The sequence below is a fragment of the Haplochromis burtoni genome, unplaced genomic scaffold (genome assembly GCF_018398535.1).
Source record: "Haplochromis burtoni strain Fernald_Lab_line unplaced genomic scaffold, NCSU_Asbu1 Contig_43, whole genome shotgun sequence".
NCBI lineage: Eukaryota > Metazoa > Chordata > Actinopteri > Cichliformes > Cichlidae > Haplochromis > Haplochromis burtoni.
In genome coordinates this window covers 2,966,084-2,979,532 of record NW_024582404.1, presented here as the reverse complement: position 1 = coordinate 2,979,532, position 13,449 = coordinate 2,966,084, and positions in this window count along the sequence as shown.

Here is a 13,449-nt window from a genome sequence, read left to right as displayed (position 1 = left end):
TATTCAGACTGTCAAACAGACAGATTCAGCAGCTCATATACAACCAACTGAAACTGAAGATGAGGCTTGTGGACAGGTTTGTTGAAAAGACACAAAAAAAATCTTCTTTTCTTCATTTTGCATTACTGTTGCTTGAAAACCAAAAAAACAAACATCTTTTTCTACTTTCTAATAAAGCTGGAGGCATGAATAAAAAAACACATTTGCTCTCTTTTTCTTTGATTGTACTGCAGTTTCAAACTGTACCTTTCAAAGTAGCATCGTTAATATAATGAGTTTACAGTTACAGTCTAATTTGAGGCCTAAGAAACATTTTTACTGCTTTTTTCAACTCTTTTGATCAGCTGTAGATTTTCTTGTACAAAACTTTTCTTCAGAAGAAATGAACACAGAGAATATTCACTCATGAGAAACAAACAAACCTGAGAAATACTGACAGCTTCACATGTTGAGGATCTCCTCCTCCTTAGGATTCAGTGACATGATCTTCACACATTCACCTCCATCAACTCTGTCTTTTGTCATTGATTACTTCCACAAATCCTGATTCATTTCTTTCTTTTTGTGAAACTGGCTGAAAGTATCAGTCATATACACGTCTGCACCCAGTGTCCTCTGTAGTATTTATGATAATTTGACCACAGGCTTTGAAACAATATCAGCACTCGATCAACAGTTTCCTCGTGTCTGTTGCCGCGATCACACAGTTTATAAATATCATTACTCAGAAAAGAAAGAGTACTTTTTATTTGAAGTAAATACTTCAGTCAATCATCTCATATATCTTATGATTCTTGGTACTTTAAGTTGTTTAATCAAGACTGAACCAATCATCTGAGAGAGTTTGGGAACAAACAGAAACACGTGTATGCTCTGATCAAACTAATCCTTTCATTGGAGGACCGAGGAAGAAGAAAATACCTGTCCTGCACAGAGAGCAGCACTCGAGTCTTGTGTTAGTCATAATAATGTGTGTGTTCATTTATTCCACTGCTTGAATGCCAGTTTAGCTCCTTAGGTAGATGTTTTTATATAATTATTGTTATCATTAATTATCATTGTTACCAGTATTGCTGTGAATTTGGTGGAACTTACACAGTGCCCCCCAAAACATAGCAGAGACTGCCACCTAATGGTGGAGTATAAAAACTACATGTCAGTTACATGTAGTTGTCTTTTGCAGGAAACCTTTTCATAAATATGTTTAGAAGAAAACAAATGAACAAATTATTGTTTCACTGAACTTAAAATGTAAAACAAAGGCAGTGACATCTTAATTTTTGATGCCACAGAAAGACTTTGTAGCTGCTGTAGCAACCATATACAGTTTGTGGTGTATGTTGTTGCGTGTCTATTCCTGGATTTATGGTTGTTGTGTGGAAAGTGTTGAACGAGCAGGACATGTGTTCACTCGGTCGCTGGTGTGTCAGCAGGGAGGCTGGGTGAGTAAGGGGAGGGTGTTTCTTGTTGACGGCTGTCAGTCATCTTGATAAGTTCAGAGCACCTTGGAGTAGCTTCCTTTTGCTCAGGCTTGACTGCAGCGTTGATGGATTATTAAACATGCAAATAAACAATTTATGGACCAGTTCTTGGAAACTGGATCAATTTGTTGGCTTGTTACGAGTCATTAGAGCAGTAGTCCTTACTTCAGCCTCATGTGGCTAAATTGGTCATGACAGCAGCATTTTGAAAGAGTTCTCGTACAAACAAAGAAAGTATTCGTTTTTTTACTTCTGTGTCTCGCTTTATTGAAAAGCACAGAATATACGTAAAAATGTATTGTTTTGATGTTTCCAAGCACAAACACTCAAATTTAGACATAAACAAGGAAGCATGTTCAAGAATTTATCCATGTAAAAAAATATGTTCAAGCTTAACTTTGAGTTTACGTCTAAAATACACCAAGTAGTGAATCTGTTTGGCTGACAGGCTGGATAATCTCACTTTGTTGTTTTACCTTCACGGGTTCCTTCATAATCTGCAGCAAACAGGAGCACTCATCTTCTTAGAGCTAATCTAAGTTAACTGGAAAAACAGAAAATAAGATTTCTACAATTTGCAGGCTGTTCAACTCTGACTCCAAAGTCTGTGCAGCTTCTCAGTCACCTAGGTCATGACAGTCTTAAGAGCTTGAAAAAAACATGACTTTCTTTAAGGCTTTTTTCACCTCTCATCCAAGAGGCTTCTTTAGTTCAGAACTGCTTCAAAGGTGTCATCACCTCCTGGCCTTTGCAAAGAATACAAGGTTAAAACACATGTAGACTGGGTACTTTGTCAGGTCTGGGATCTATGTGCATCCAGCTTTATGTACCCTCTGCAGTGATATGAACAGTAAATAAATTTACTGTACAATACAAAGCACCTTGAGGCGACTGTTGTTGTGATTTGTCGCTATATAAATAAAACTGAATTGAATTGACAAATAAATATAAGTAGTAAAAATTAGCGCTGTCAGCGGTTATCTCGTTAAAATGACTTGACCGCATTGACGCGATGCCTGTTAACGCCGTCAGCGAGTTAACAGGCATCGCGCCGTGCGAGGCGCTGCATGGAGCTAACGCATTGACGCTGTGCAGCCCTCGCACAGGGCGATCCACATCAACTTTGCCGCGTTAACGTCGGTTAATGTCATTTTAACGAGATTAATGCCCACAGCACTAGTAAAAATAAATATTAGCATACACCCCACAAATACCAGCAAATTGTTCTTGTTTCCTTGTTTTCCTTCCTTTCTTTTTCAGTTCCTCTATTTCATAAGGAGCTACTAGTGGTTTCGATGTTAGTCTAGCCATAGCCCCTCTCACTGGGATTAAATGTATAGTATAATTCCAAAAATCCCCTATTTTATTTCCTTTGTACACTTACGGCTTCTTGTTCCAATAATCCGTTTTTCATCGCCACGTCCTGGTTCCTCAACACCACACCTTTAATCCGTTGTCTGGGGACCCTTACTTGATATTTGCCCCTGATCTATTGTTCTAAGACCGGTTACGACGGAACCATCCAGCTGCTAAAGCTGCACACTTCTGGACAGAGATCTTGGATGTCATTCCTGCAATCCTAAAAGTGATTAGTTACCACTGCTGTAAACAATATTTTTCTTATTCCACTATAAACAGCATTTTCATTTTACATGTTTATGAACAAAGTGTTGTATATATGCTCGTGTGCCTCCTGACTGAAAGGAATATGCATTAAATACACCAGCAGGAGAACATTTCACTTTTACCACCAAACAGTTTATTTCCATTATGCAAGGATCAACAGTTTTCCATATTAAATATGGACCTGCACTTACAGAGCACAGAATAAAAGCAAAAACTCCTCACAAGTAGAAAAAAATGAAAATAGTTTTATAAAACTGTATATGTACGCCTTGGAAGCTTCTGTGTTGTGAGATGTGCTGATTCATGTGCAGAGGTGTTTTTTCCTGTTCTCAAACTGATCTCCCTGTTGGAGCTCAGTTTGGGGGGAGTTATTTTTCTCCTCGTCTTTCCTCATGTTTTGCATTTTGCATTGTTATATCTCTCTGACCTGTCTTCCCCATGTGATGTTTGTGTAATGTATGTATGGTCGGAGGGTCAGATGATGCTGGCAAAGGTCGGCAGCCTTAACCACAAATAAAGGTTATCTTATCTTATCTCCTTTTAAATGTTTTTCCTTGTGAAATTTCCTCATATAATTTTTGTGTTTTTAAGGAACTAGAGAACAAGTAGTGGTTGCACTTTAATGAGACGAGAACGTGATCATAGCCCAAAAAAATGATACAACACAAAATATTTTTGTAATTCACATTCATTACATTCACAAAGGAAAGCTGTTTCTTAGAGAGCAAAGCTGATCCTCTTTGAAGGTGTTATGACACATACAAAGAAAGAAAGAAAGAAAAATACAAAAAAGTTTTTGTGCTTAAACTTATGTGACAGTCACACAGTGTTGTACGTAATGGCATAATACAAAAAAGTGACTTAAACCTTTACATGCCTCACGTAACGCGTTATTAAGAAAAAAAAACTTTGTGAGGAATTATAAGTGAAGCACTTTCTCAGGACATTGTGTAACTTTATTTTCTAATTTTCCTGCAAACGCGGTACAAAACTATACGAACTGCAAAAATAACTCAGCTATTGCTTTCTTATATGCACTAGTGGTGTTAGGCTTAATGTATGTGTTGTAGGTCGCCATTTAAAAAGCTAGAATGCTTCTGTTTGCTCTCTATGTAACCCACGCATATGAGTACGTGCACGACCTTCATTAGGGGAACAAGCAGCCTTGAGAAGAACAGATTCTACTCAATGAAGGAAGCCACCTGGCTGGGATGAGATACCGAAAACATCCTGGGAGAGCTGCAGTCAAATCATATGACCACAGACATTGTATAACCATGCTTGCACAGCACAATCACACTTTGTAACCTAATTTCTCATAGGTAATACAGCAACAAGCTTCATGAATATTCATGTGTGTAACCAATAAAAACAACCTGTGGGTTGGAGACAACTGCTTCCCTCTCACGAGTGAAAACTTGAGCTCTGTGCGACCTCGTTCCTGAGTGAGTTTCTGTTTATCCAGCAGTGTCAGGGGTAGAACTCTGACAAGCGGCATCTCGATCATCAGTGATTAGCTCAGTTTGTAAGACAGAGGACCGCTGCAACACTTTTTGGGCAGGTTAAGTGTAGTAATAAACCACCAACATTCCTTCCCAGAAATCCTCGAAGGGGAGAGTGGTCACTGGTATGTTTCCCACAGCAACAATGCTGGTTGTTCCATCAAAAAGCAGCACTGGGGAAGAGAGAGGCTGCCTCTCCAGGTGTAGCATCTTCGCCCGGCTATAAAGAACAAAATAAGTACAAATTCTTCAAGATCTTAAATCAAAGCATTGATGTGCATCCAAACAGCTTAAGACACAGAAAACACCATCAACAGTTTAGTTCTCCAACTGATTTACTATAGGAACAAAACTAATAATTATATAAAATATCTGACTTGCATAAATGTGAAATTTTTTGAAATGTATTAATTATGAACATAAATTTTCTCCAATTCTCCTGCAGGTTTAGATGTGTCCTGATCCAACACAGCTGCTTTAAATCACCTCCTCAACATGTCTTCAAGTTCTCCAGACGCCTGGTAATGAACTAATCATCTGAAACAGGTGTGTTGACCCAGGGTGAGATCTAAAACCTGCAGGACACCGGCCCTCGAGGCCTGGAGTTCGCCAACCTTGCAGACCATTATCCATTTTATCATTTCATTGTTTCTCTTATATTCCATTATACTTTTAGCTTCTGCTTGCTTGCTATAATTCTTACACGCTCTGCACATATAGAGTATGATAGCAGCCCTCTGTTGGTTAGTCCATTACTGCCATTGATGGAACTTAAAGCAGGTACAACGTGGCACAAACATTAACTGGACCCCTAACTTCTTTTTTTTTTTTTTTGCATTTCTGTATATAAAACTGAAAACAGGAAAACTGGAAAATTACTTTCTCTTTCCTCTTTTTTTGTTCTTGCGTTTTTGTCAATAATATAAATCAAAGGAAAACAGTTTTTCTTATTGTTGTTTTGTTTTTTGTACACACAAAACTCATAAAAGTAAGACAACGTAAGATTATTCCGGACGTCGGCCACACAGACTCAAAATGAGAACTGCTTGTGCATGTGTTGACAAAGATACATTTTTGAGCACGCTGTCTTTGAAAACCCCAAACAACAACATTTTTAGTAGACTTATTACTAGTTCTACTTTTAATAGAGCAAACACATGAATAAATGTACTTTTCCTTCTCTCTTTTGCGGAGAGAAATTTCATCTTTTTAACTTGTTTTCTTCCTCATCTTTGAGTCACATGTATTATGAGAAAAAGGTTATGTCATGGTCTCCGTGCCTGCCCAGCCGCCCCGCAAGGCTACATGTGTTTGTTTTGTTTTCTCTCTCTCCCTCTCTGCCTGGGCGGAGCTCACAGTGAGCTCCCGCCCTTGGCGCACACACCTGACCACAATCAGCTGTCAGAGGTTGTCACTGCTTCCAGCTATAGAAATTCCTGTTTTTGGTGGTGATCCTTTGCATTTTAGATCCTTTCTTAAGGCGTTTGAGCAAGGAATAGAAACTAAGACTGATAACATGCAGGATAGGCTTTATTATTTAGAACAGTTTACTACAGGACAGCCCAGAATTTTAGTGAGAAGTTGCATGCACATGAGTCCACAGACAGCTTCTGTTGAGGCAAAAAAGCAGCTTGAGTGGAACTTTGGTAACAGAGCAAAGATAACATCTGCATTTATAGACAAGGCTCTTAACTGGTCAGTTTTAAAGTCTGATGATGCTTCAGCATTACGAGCTTATACATTCTTTCTAAGAAGCTGCTTCAACACAATGGATGAAGCTGGGTTTCTTGATGAGCTGGAAAATTCAACCAATATGAGGATTCTTGTTTCAAAGTTGCCTTTTAGACTTCGGCAAATACTAGTTGTTGATATAACAGAAAAGTGCAATCGCAGAGCAAGTGTGGTATCGCAAGAAATTAGTAGGTTATTTAAATATATGAGTACGCATAATAGTTATTATTCATAGATACCTACATCCTAAGTTCCTGTTATTCATCTGAAAGAAACAGAATGAGTGTGTTGTTACAATGGTAATGCCAGGAGAGGCAGTAGTGGTTCTGTGTTACATTAATGTGTAAGGAAGTGGAAGAAGAGTGTGTCCTGTAGGAGGCAGTAGAAAATGGATACTCCTGTTCTGTATATGCACTGAAAAGAAGGTTCAGTAAACCAGTTGCAACGATACTTCATTGTAAGTCTCAGTTATTGTATTTTTATTTTTTGAAGATGCAACAGCAAGATTTAAAGATCTTCTTGATTTTCTTGAAAAGCAAACAAGAGCTGCATTAGATCCTGTTTTTGGAGAGAGTCACCACACAAAAGAAAAGATGGCTTCAAAACCATCAAAGACACCGTTTAAAACTAAAAGCAGTAGCTTTGCTACTTCTGTTGCTGTAGTTTCAGAACAGAACAATGACAAACACAAACTGGAACGGATTCAAATAAGTCATGAAGATAAAGGCTTAGATCAAACTCGGTGCTTGTTTTGTAACCAAAATCATTTTTTGGACGTATGTGACTCATTCAAACTAAAAGCCAACAAAGAAAAGGTGACATTCCTTAAGAGTAAAGGTTTATGCTTTGGTTGCTTACAGAGAGGCCACATGAGTAAAGCTTGTCCACATCGTTTGACACCCCTAATAAAAATCACCCTACTGTTGGCAAAAAGAAAGCCATGTTTCAAAGCTACCCTGGAGCCCCGGACCCTTCCCCCGGTGAAACCACTGTAAATAAACACACTATCAGTTTTTGCAAAAGTCTCCTGGTCTGCGCCTGAGTTCATTTACAAAACCGTGTCAGTTTGAGTGCGTCTTGGGCGTTTACGTGTGGAAAGAGATATTTTTCAAAACTCCACGTGTGGACGAGATTTAAAAAAAAAAAAAAAACGAAAATGGAAAATCTCTGTTTTTCAAGCATACCCATGTATGTCTGCTTCCACACACACACTGAACTTTTCATACTGTGACAATCGGTGGTGCTCTGTGCTGTATTTTGTAGGCACTATGTTCCTTTAACCACACAGTTCACTGTAAGAACTGGAAAATATATAAGAATGATTCAAAAGCACGTGTTATTCATACATTAACAAACTGGGAAAGTGTTCTTTTAACCATCAGTGATTATTGTTGCAACATAAATAATTCAGCGCTTTGACAGAAATGACACACATGTGATACTTAGCATTCATCTTAAAGTCGTCTAGTGAGCTAATGACTACTAATGAAAAACCTTTCTGTTAAATAATGTCTACACTATCATGTTTTAGCCTTTGATGAAACTGCTGTGTCTACAACTATCCTCAGTAAATATTAAGGTTTTTTTCATCATTTACCACAAATAGTTTTTTCAAGCTGTTTTGTGTTTTGTCTGAATTACAACACAGCTTTAAGAAACCCTTATAAATATAACTGGAAATTTCAGTGATGTACTTACTCGCCTACAGCCTGTGATAAAGTGTGCTCTATCATATCAAGAGTCTAAGATGGTTATTATTAATGATAAATTTGACTTGGTAAGATAGACAAGTGGATTGATACATGCTGATGTTGTCCCTGTTTCACAGTTAGACCACATCCTTTGAGCTCATGATGAAAATCTTTACACCACACTGGGTTTCAGTGCTTTTAACAACTGATAAAAGCCAGATGATAAGAAATGTTCTGCCTGAGAAATAAAGTATTTTAATGACTTCCTTGAACGGTTTGTTTTCCAGTGTGCATGATTTTACAGCATACATGCATCTATAATGACTACAAGTGCACAACTTTATTCTTAACTTTTATAATTCACACGAAGTAAAAAGCATAGAGACAGGCTCAAATATATACATGCACTCGCACTAATATGCTGCTCAGAAAATTAAAAGAACTCCTTTAATGAGAGTATAACATCAACAGAATTACATTTCTGGGAATGTGATCTGTTCAGTGAAGAAGCAGAGGGGATTGTTTATTAGTTTCAATTGTTATGGTGTTAATCAAATTAACAGCTGGTGCTCTAAAGGGGAAACAATGAGACAGCCTCAAAAACAGGAATGGTTTTGCAGGTGGAGGCGACTGAAATTTTTTCCCTCTTAGTTTTTTCTGACTGTTTTTTTTTTCTTCACTGGTTTTGCATTTGACTGGGATCAGTATCATTACTGTTAGCATTACGCCGTACCTGAACCCTACAGAGGTTGCACAGGTAGCCCAGCTCCTCAAGTCTCAAGAGCGTGGAGGAGTCATGGGGGACAGTCAGTTACTCAGCGAGAGCTGAACAGGGCTGTAGGTGGTTCTTAACAGTTCAATACCACCAGTATCTACTGCTTTGCGCAAGGAGGAACAGGCTGAGCTCTGCCAGAAACAAAATCACCTTCAACAGGCAACTGGTGTCAATGTTTCTTACAAAATGTTCAGAAAAAGGATTTATGACATTAGACTGAGTGGCCGACATCCCCTGGTAGGCCTTGTGCTTCCTGCCTGTGACCAGGTCCACCACTGATAGAGGACCTGCCATTGTCAGCCCTGTGTTTTTCAGAGATGAGAGCAGGTTTGCCCTGACCACATGTGACAGATGAGAGGGTCTGGAAAAGCCACGGAGAACATTATGCTGCCTGTAGCATCATTCTGGTCTGGTGGTGAGTCAGTGATGGTCTGGAGAAGCATCCATGGAGCGACACACAGAACTCTACAGGCAACGGTATCCTGACTGCCATTAGGCATTGGGATGAAATCCTTGGAGCCTCTGTCAAGCCGTTGGCTGGTCCTTCGCTGGACTCTGTGAAGCCTTCACCACTGATAGGTTTATGCTACAAACCTATTCGCTGGAACGTTCAAGACAATTCAGTTAATGTGTGAAGCCATAAACGACTTCCCTAAACCTGCTGGTCTGCAAGTCCAGCAGTTCATCTAAACAAAAGGCACTTAGACTAAAACAGACATAGATACGTTTATCCTACCATGAAACAATAAGAGAAGGTACGACCTCTTCTCGTGACCCCAGGATGTGAGTGTGAATGCCAGAACAGAGTCTTTGCAGGCTATTAAGGATCAACCCTCTACCAACATGAATTTGATTATACAACTCTAAGCATGAATGACAATCCAATAATATAAACCTGACAACCACCCTCTGTAGAGCTTTCCTCTCTGCCACAGTGCAGTTTCTGTGCCACACGTTAATGCCATGAAGGTGGTGGTTGAACAGGTGGCTGAGCTAATCAGTGACCTGAGCCTCCAACGAAAACAGGAACAGGTGCGTCCCCTCGGATCACTGGCGGACCGGTCGTAGCCATCTCGGTTTGGAAGCTGTGGGACACTCCCTAGAGCCAAACGAGACCCGTCAAAGGACTCGTGCTCCTGGGCACGCCTAGCCTCCTGCCTCACCCTCTCCGTGAGGAAAGTGCGGGCTGCTGATATCACACGGAGTCCACTGGGTCCATAGTATGGTCGGAGCGTACTGTGACAGTTTGCGAGGGAAACCATGTGGAGATGAAGAGTGTGGACCCACACGCAGACGATGCAGGGAGTGAGTTTTATAGGTGAAGTACAAAACAGAAGCTAGAATGGCGTGGACCAAACTGGGAAAACTACAAACAGAAAATCAAACCTGAAACATGAGGAGACTGAGGCTGAGAAAACACAGAGGAAGACCAACAGGACTGACACACGGAAGAAATACAGGTGAGCTACAGAAGCTCCGATGAAGAACAGAGGCAAACACACGCTAATATACCCACAAGGAAACAAGGAAGTGGCACACAGGGGGAAGACACAGCTGATGCTAATTAGATGAGACTGGGAGGAGGTGAACCAGAAAACATTACCATAGAACCAAAAACACTAGAGAAAAAACAAGGGAGGCATGGAAAACACTAAACACTGAGAATAATCACAAATAAGCCAAAATAAACAAAACCACAGAATATTAATAAACCTCAAACATAAACACGGAGTCCGGACTATGACAATCTCAGCATCACGGACAGACCTAAAAGACTTTCTTTTGAGTATAAAAAACATCTTTGATGAAACTGCTGTGTCTGCAACTATTCTCAGTGAATATTAAGAAATTGAAACTGTTTGTGGAAGTTAAAGATGACAAAAAATACAATGTTTTTCCAGCTTTTTTCTGTGTTTTCTGAATTACAACACAGCTTTAAGAAAGCCTCATAAGTAAAACTGAGAGTTTCAGTGACGCACTTACACGTCTACACGCTGTGATAACGTGTGCTGCACCATATAAAGAGCCTCTAGCATCTAAATAAAATGGTTATTATTTATGATAAATTTGACCTCAAGCTTAAATAATATCAGCATGCATCAGCCCAGTTGTCTCTTTTTTACTAATTCATATTTAGACCACATCCTTTGTGCTAATGATATAGATCTTTACATCACACTGAGTTTCAGAGCTTTTAGCGCCTGGTAAAAGACAGATAAGAAGAAATGTTCTGCCTGAGAAATGTAACTATTTTAATGACTTCTTTGAACTGTTCATTTTCTAGTGTGGCATGGTTTTACAGCATACAGGCTCAAATATTTCAGCACTCGCTAACATACTGCTCGATAATTAAAAACTTGTTTTGGAATTTGGTAGATCTGTGTCACTACTGGTAGCATGAGGCCATACCTTGACTCTACAGAGGTTGCACAGGTAGTCCAGGTAGTTATTTTAGAAGAGCTAGACAGGGTTGTAGAAGGTCTTTAAACTTGTGTCCTTGGGCAAGACACTTCACCCGTTGCCTACTGGTGGTGGTCAGAGGGCCCGGTGGCGCCGGTGTCCGGCAGCCTCGCCTCTGTCAGTGCGCCCCAGGGTGGCTGTGGCTACAATGTAGCTGCCATCACCAGTGTGTGGATGGGTGAACGTGTAAAGCCCTTTGGGGTCCTTAGGGACTAGTAAAGCGCTATACAAATACAGGCCGTTTAGTACTGCATCGTGTTTTTCACAGATGAGAGCAGGTTTACCCTGAGCACATGTGACAAAAGTGAAAGGATCTGAAAAAGCCGTGAAGTACGTTGCCTGTAAAATGATTTTGCATGACCAGTTTGGTGGTGAGTAACTGACGGTCTTAGGAGCCATCAGGCATCAGAATGTCAGACTCTTCAAACTTTTACTTACAGTTTTTTTGAGCAGTATGTTTAATTAAAATTTATTTCAGTTCAATTGTATTATATAGCGCCAAATCACAACAACAGTTGCATCTGTCTTGGCACTGGCTCCATGTCTTGTTACGACATCAACATGTTGTTCATTACAAGGTGAGGTACTCTTTGCATGCGTCAGGTTTTCCCGAGCTAACTGACATGCAAGGTGGAGCATTTCCCAGAGTCTGCTAACATAATCAAGGACATTATGTTGACTTTCAGAAGTCTCTGACAACCAATTCTCCTTCAGAAGCCAGAGGGGACTACGGACCACATGTCCAAACACCAGATCCGTGGTGCTGGACCCCAAGGATTCCTGAGTGGCCTCCTTGATGGCAAACAGTAATAATGGCAAACCAACACCCGACTCTCTTGTGCAGCATAGTTTTAAAGGTTTGATCAAATCTTTCCAAGGCACCCTGACTCTCCGGGTAGTATGGACTGGATTTTACATGTTTTATCTGCAACTCATCAACAACCTGTACAAATACCTTTGAAGTAAAATTGGTTCCTTGGTCTGTTTGAATAATCTTTGGGAGCCCAAAGGTAGTGAAAAACTTGATTAGTGCCTTTTTCACCATTTTAGCTTTCAGTATACGTAATGGAATTGCTTCCAGAAATCTTGTTGCTGAACACATCACTATAAGTATGTATTGGTGTCCGGATTTAGTCTTCGGCAGGGGACCCACACAATCCAATATATACTTTGGTGATGAACGGTTTAAAACTTTAAGACTCTATTCCAGCATTTAGATCACAAGTGAGAAGCATTTCAGGTGGAGACATAACCTTAATAAGACCTACGCCTGCTGGACTTTCAGATCCTTTGCGCTGCTGCTTCCTCCGAAGTGCAGGACAAACAGCGATCAGATGCCCAGGTTCGCAATTCCCACTGTCCTCCTGTCTATTCTTCCGACCCAGCGGGAAGGAAAAACTCCCTTTTAACAGGAAGAAACCTCCAGCAGAACCAGGCTCAGGGAGGGGCGGGGCCATCTGCTGCGACCGGTTGGCTAACTCTTGTGCTATGTTGATTTTTTATTAGAATTCTATGTTTTTGTTTATTTGTGTTAAGGGATTAGTTCTTAGGTTTTGTGTCTCTGTGTCTGGTCTGCGCCTTTGTGTAGTTGTTTCTTGTTTCCTGTTTTATTGTGTAGGTCCGTGTCTCATGTGAGTGTATTCAGTTTTGCCTCTCTTGTCTCGTCTCATCAATCACTTCTAGCTGTGTTCAATTTCCTCGTGTTCTCCTGTGTGTATTTAAGTCGTGTCTCCTCAGGTTCTAGTATCTGGTCCATTTGTTAGTCTCCGTAATCCTGCTGTACTGTAGCGCAGCAATATTGGCCTCAGGCTTTTGTGTGTTTGTGTGTGTGTGTGTGTGTCTCCCCCTGCTCTCAACCTTCATGTGCCTCTGCTCACCCTTGTTCGTGTTCATGTGTTTAGTTGTTCCCAGTATAGTTTAGCTTTAGTTCTGTTTGCTGTTTTCTACTTGTGTTTTATATTTACAATAAACCTCCTCCACGCGTGCCTGCATTTGGATCCTCCTTTATTTTTCTCCACACGGCTCATCCTACTCACCGTGACATTAGTGGCCATTCAAGTCTTTATGTCTTTAAGACATTCCTGCAATTTGAATAAATAAGTTATAGTTATAAGTATCCAAGTATATTTCACAAATTAAACGCATATGTTGTGAGGGGGGAGTGTAGATATTACTGATACTCA